The sequence below is a fragment of the Schistocerca cancellata genome, chromosome 11 (assembly GCF_023864275.1).
Source record: "Schistocerca cancellata isolate TAMUIC-IGC-003103 chromosome 11, iqSchCanc2.1, whole genome shotgun sequence".
In the NCBI taxonomy this organism is placed as follows: domain Eukaryota; kingdom Metazoa; phylum Arthropoda; class Insecta; order Orthoptera; family Acrididae; genus Schistocerca; species Schistocerca cancellata.
Genome location: NC_064636.1, coordinates 55,104,616 through 55,111,008, shown reverse-complemented (window position 1 = coordinate 55,111,008; position 6,393 = coordinate 55,104,616).

Sequence of the window (6,393 nt, the reverse complement as noted above, 5' to 3'; positions counted from 1 at the left end):
CCGTTAGCGAGGATACGTGCATCCACCCTCCAGTCGCATGGAATCCCTGATGCGCTGATGCAGCCCTGGAGAATGGCGTATTGTATCACAGCCGTCCACAATACGAGCACGAAGAGTCTCTACATTTGGTACCGGGGTTGCGTAGACAAGAGCTTTCAAATGCCCCCATAAGTGAAAGTCAAGAGGGTTGAGGTCAGGAGAGCGTGGAGGCCACGGAATTGGTCCGCTTCTACCAACCCATCGGTCACCGAATCTGTTGTTGAGAAGCGTACGAACACTTCGACTGAAATGTGCAGGAGCTCCATCGTGCATGAACCACATGTTGTGTTGTACTTGTAAAGGCACATGTTCTAGCAGCACAGGTAGAGTATCCCGGATGAAATCATGCCGGTGAATCGAGGAAGTACAGTACATACTGAAGAAACTAAAATGACCTCTAACATGGAAATTAAGCGTTTCCGGACACATGTCCACATAACATCTTTTCTTTATTTGTGTGTGAGGAATGTTTCCTGAAAGTTTGGCCGTACCTTTTTGTAACACCCTGTATATCTATATATAGTTCGACCAGCCTCATAATGAGCGGTCCTGACAAGAATCTATAACCGCACCGACGCCAGGGAACGAGCAGACTTAACAAATGGCCTGCAGCACAAATACACTACTGGCCATTAAAATTGCTACACCAGGAAGATAACGTGCTACAGATGCGAAATATAACCGACAGGAAGAAGATGCTGTGATATGCAAATGATTAGCTTTTCAGAGCATTCACACAAGGTTGGCGCCGGTGGTGACACCTACAACGTGCTGACATGAGGAAAGTTTCCAACCGATTTCTCATACACAAACAGTAGTTGACCGGCGTTGCCTGGTGAAACGTTGTTGTGATGCCTCGTGTATGGACGAGAAATGCGTACCAACACGTTTCCGACTTTGATAAAGGTGGGATTGTAGAGTATCGCGATTGCAGTTTATCGTATAGCGTTGGTAGAGATCCAAGTAGAATATGGAATCGGTGGGTTCAGGGGGGTAATACCGAACGCCGTTCTGGATCCCAACGGCCTCGTATCACTAGCAGTCGAGATGACAGGCATCTTATCCGCACGGCTGTAACGGATCGTGCAGCCACGTCTCGATCCCTGAGTCAACAGATGGCGACGTTTGCAAAACAACAACCATCTGCAGGAACAGTTTGACGACGTTTGCACCAGCACGGACTATCAGCTCGGAGGCCGTGGCTGCGGTTACCCTTGACCCTGCATCACAGACAGGAGCGCCTGCGATGGTGTACTCGACAACGAACCTGGGAGCACGAATGGTAAATGGTCATTTTTTCGGATGAATCCAGGTTCTGTTTACAGCATCATGATGGTTGCATCCGTGTTTGCCGACATCGCGGTGAACGCACATTGGAAGCATGTATTCATCGACATACTGGCGTATCACCCGGCGTGGTCGTATGGTTACACGTCTCTGTCACCTCTTGTTCGCATTGACGCCACTTTGAACAGTGGACGCTCCAATCAGATGTGTTACGACCTGTGGCTCTACCCTTCGTTCGATCCCTGCGAAACCCTACATTTCGGCAGGATAATGCACGACCGCAAGTTGCAGGTCCTGTACGGGCCTTTCTGGATACAGAAAATATTCTACTGCTGCCCTGGCCAGCACATTGTCCAGATCTCTCACCAATTGAAAACGTGTAGTCAATGGTGGCCGAGCAACTGGCTCGTCACAATACTCCGGTCACTACTCTTGATGAACTGTGGTATCGTGTAGAACCTGCATGGGCAGCTGTACCTGTACAAGCTGTTGTGACTTGGCAAGACAGCCAAGCCACTACGAGGAAGCCGAAAGGCACGCGTTTAAGCTCACGCAGGCTGGCGGGAGGTCTGGAACAGTTATAGGAGTTGAGTCTAGTAAAAAAAGGTACGTAGCTTCTGGAATACTTAACTTTAATCCATAATTGGTGAGCATCCGTCTGACGGTACATGCATCACAAGATAAATAGCAAATGATAATGGCGCCTTGCTAGGTTGTAGCAAATGACGTAGCTGAAGGCTATGCTAACTATCGTCTCGGCAAATGAGAGCGTAATTTGTCAGTGAACCATCGCTAGCAAAGTTGGCTGTACAACTGGGGCGAGCGCTAGGAAGTGTCTCTAGAGCTGCCGTGTGGCGGCGCTCAGTCTGCAATCACTGATAGTGGCAACACGCGGGTCCGACGTATACTAATGGACCGCGGCCGATTTAAAGGCTACCACCTAGCAAGTGTGGTGTCTGGCGGTGACACCACAGAAGCTCTGTTTGACTGAATGCCCAGGCGTATCAAGGCCGTTATTACGGCCAGAGCTGGTTGTTCTGAGTACTGATTTCTCAGGATCTATGCACCCAAATTGCGTGAATATGTAATCACATGTCAGTTCTAGTAAAATAAATTTGTCCAATTAATTCCCGTTTTTCATCTTGGTGTAGTAATTTTAATGTCCAGTAGTGTATTAATCGCGCATACTCTTTTCGACGACGTAGGAGCCGGTACCACAGTTTCCCTGTTGCGGCGACTGTACAATAAGATGGATTGTCTGATGACCCGCATAAGGCGGAGGTGATGACGCAGGGCCCTGACAGCGCTCCAGCGAGGCGCTCCTGGCTGACCTCTACGCTTGGCGGTTCCGCACCGCCCCGAACAACGGGCAGAGCCAGCCGCAGCTGCTGCCTTGTCGTGGCTGCACACACGCCGACCCCGCATTCAGCTCTCCGAGCGAGGCTGCGGGGCTGCCGTCCAACGTCTGCCAATTCGCCTGGGGCAGCGCGGCATCCGACCTGCCGCACACTGCGGCTCCTGCAGGCGTTGAACACGGCGAGCTCAGCGTGAAGCGCGCTCCCTAACTGTACAGCTGACCGGCGACCGCAGGTTCGTTTGAGCCATGGAGGTAAGAATAGAGGGAGACGCCGTGACGTCACAGCTGTGAAGCTATGTGAAGCCGAGGGTAGCCATCTCAATCTGACCAAAACATTGCTGCTGTAAGCTTGTGTGCATAGGCTTGTCGCTCGCTTTCGGAAGGATTTTGCGCTATTATGGTGACTTGTGTGGTGTTCGGATGTACGAGTCGTTGTGATTGTGATGCGAAATCGAAGGGAATAACATTTCATGTGTAAGTTGTCTCGTTAAGTGTGATTTTACAAGTCATTGTGAATGAACGTGTGCTACATCGGTACTTGTACTGTAGCGTGTTTTTCTCCTGTACGATTTTAGATTTCCTAAAAATGAAAGTCGGAAAGCTCTGTGGGAGAATGCCGTTAGGAGGAAGAATTGGCGTGCGTCTAAATGGAGCACTATATGTTCTCAGCATTCCGATAAGAGGACATAGACCGAACTTCCCTTTCAACTGTAAGGCTCCGAGAAAATGCTGCACCATCAGTTTTCCCTACACACCCAAAACATTTGCACAAGGTATGTCAATTCAAAGAATTAAATTCTTAGTTTTCAAGTTCACGTTTCAGTATAAGACGCACGTATCGTCGATAATCGAAGTGTCGAGTAACTCAACGTTGTCTTCATCATGTACCAAATTAAAAGCTAACACTACATTAAGTGGCGTAAAGTATAGGCCTAAACAGGACACTGTGTAGATTTGCCATTCCATGTACCGTATTTCAGTAAATATTGGTGGTAATGAACAGTGTTTGCCAGTAGTGTAACGTAACTGAAATGTCCCAGTACGTATTACAAACAAGATGTATTTACGGGGCTTTGGAGGGAGGGTATAGCTACCTTAGTTTTCAGTTTCTATTATTTAGTTTGTGATACACGTTTATTACTGAATTAACAAAATTGTATCGTTTACATTGAAGGCTAGCTGTTCGTAATATTACATTAAAAGCTATTTTTAATCAGAAGAAACGCGGAATTTCGCCTTTACGAGATTTTATTTTAAACAAAAACTTTGAAACAACCAATCTGATGACGTTACATGCGTATATCGTGCAATTAGCGACTGTAATACACGCAGCGCTATAGCACACTGGCAGTGTTTTGGTCAGAGTGTCATGGCAGCGAGCCACGCCCCCATGGCTTCAAAACGTAGTACGGCTGGGATACGGAGCGCCATCTCCCCTTATTCTTACCTCACCGAGCGAGGTGGCGCAGTGGTTAGCACACTGGACTCGCATTCGGGAGGACGACGGTTCAATCCTGCGTCCGGCCGTCCTGATTTAGGTTTTCCGTGATTTCCCTAAATCGCTCCAGGCAAATGCCGGGATGGGTCCTCTGAAAGGGCACGGCCGACTTCCTTCCCTAATCCAATGAGCCCGATGACCTCGCTGTTTGGTCTCTTTCCCCAACCAACCAACCTATTCTTACCTCCATGGTTTGAGCGGTTACCAGACACCGCCAGGCAACAGGCTGTACTGCGCATGCGCAACTACGATGACGTAGGCAGCCCGTGCTTGGTGCTTGCTCTGCTCATACGCTTTTCGTCGCATTTCTGTGTGGAATTTCGAGGGTGGTGGGGCGTGAAGCGCAGCCCTGCGGCATGTTGTTGAGAGGACATGGAGTCGTACTTAGAGCAATTGTTTCATAATATCCCACCCAGATAAAGGATGCAAATAAGGAAGCAGTTTTTGCATAATATTTCAAAATTAGACTCCACAGCTCAAAGTACTATAACATTTTGCTATGGGGTCACTTTGACAGTTTTTTTTTAATTAGTACTCTGCAATGTTGTTATGTAGTATTTGTAATCAGGTTTACATCTACACAGAACTGCAAAAAGCTAGTAGGATGGAATGAAAATTTCTTGAAAAAAAAAAGCAACAAAAAAGAACAACAGTTTCTTGTGTAGCTTACACCAGAATAAAGGACAATGAATTTCATGACTACTTCAAAATGTGTAAAAAATTAACAAGGTTGTCTGTGAGGCAAAGAAATTGTACAACTGATAGTTTATATTCTACTCCAGGAATAAATATAAAGCCAAGTTGGGAGTTAAAACGATAAAACACGGAATGCTGCCAGTCTACAATTTAGCACAGAATAGCATTCTATAAATTTAAATTGTAAACACAAATCAAGAAATAACTTCAGGCCTAGAGGAAGTGGTAGACAAGTGCCTCGTGATCGAAAAACACTTTTACAGAAGGCAGATTTGCAAAATTCTGCTACAGCTGTCATTCTATTTCAAACAAAATATTTAGTTCAAAACTACTGACCAAATTTGCCTCCTTAGTCAGCTTCAAGTCAGTGTTTACATATGTTTGTATGTATATAGCATTAAGAGATCTTACAGTGTTATAAAAGGAACAGGACATCAGAGACTACTCCAGCAGCGTCGGAATTTCGTAAACCAAACTAAAATGCTTCATTTCGCTCTAACTGCACAATTCTATGTCCAGATGCACTCTGAAGTACCTGATATTCAGCTTTTGATGTTGTTTTCGTGACACCAATTTTCTTGGAGGTCCAGTACTGTATTCTCATGTTTGGTTCTTTTTTATGGTACAATGTCATTCTCCCAGAAAATGAAAATTTTCACTTGAAATTGAACAAAATTGAAAGCAGACAATAGTGCGCTACGAAACACTTCGTTTCAAATAAACTACCTCAGCGGGAAAAAATTAATAGAAGCAAATTTGTCTACAAAACAGACAGAAATAGAGTTATTAAGACAATAACAGTTGATTGCTAATAATATGGAAATAATGTGAAATTAGAAAATTGAAACTACTAACTTATTTTGGTCTTTCATGTTTATAAGAATGTATATTAATTCACTTGACGGCTCCCGGCCACAGAAATCTGTTTTGCTTTCATTTGACGTGGGAGCTGTAAACTTACAGACCAGCAACATCACGAAACGTATGCACTGGTCACGTGGAGAAGGACTCCCCCCCCACACACACACACTATAACTCAGCTCGCTCTGCACATGCGCGAATTTGGCAGCTTGGGCGCGGCGGAACAATTTTTCCGAGTACCATCTGACTACTCGCTGCTACCGCTCGTACGGCACGCTTCAAGTAGCCAGAAGCGGGAGGAAGGCACTGGTCATACGCGAATTCAGATCTGCGCATGCGCACGAGCCCGCTGCCAACTGCTCGAACGAACCTAGTGATACAGGCCCATGGTTTACTGCGCCTGTACAACGTTCCGTCTCGAAAACGTGGATCACCTGCAATTTTTTGTTCCCAACTGCCTGGTACTCTAGGGCCAACGGCTCGAGTCAGATCACCGAAGTTAAGCGCTGTTGGGTTGGGCTAACACTTGGATGGGTGACCATCCGGTCTGCCAAGCTCTGTTGGCAAGCGGGGTGCACTCAGCCCTTGTGAGACAAACTGAGGAGCTACATGATTGAGAAGTAGCGGCTCCGGTCTGGTAAACTGACATAACGGC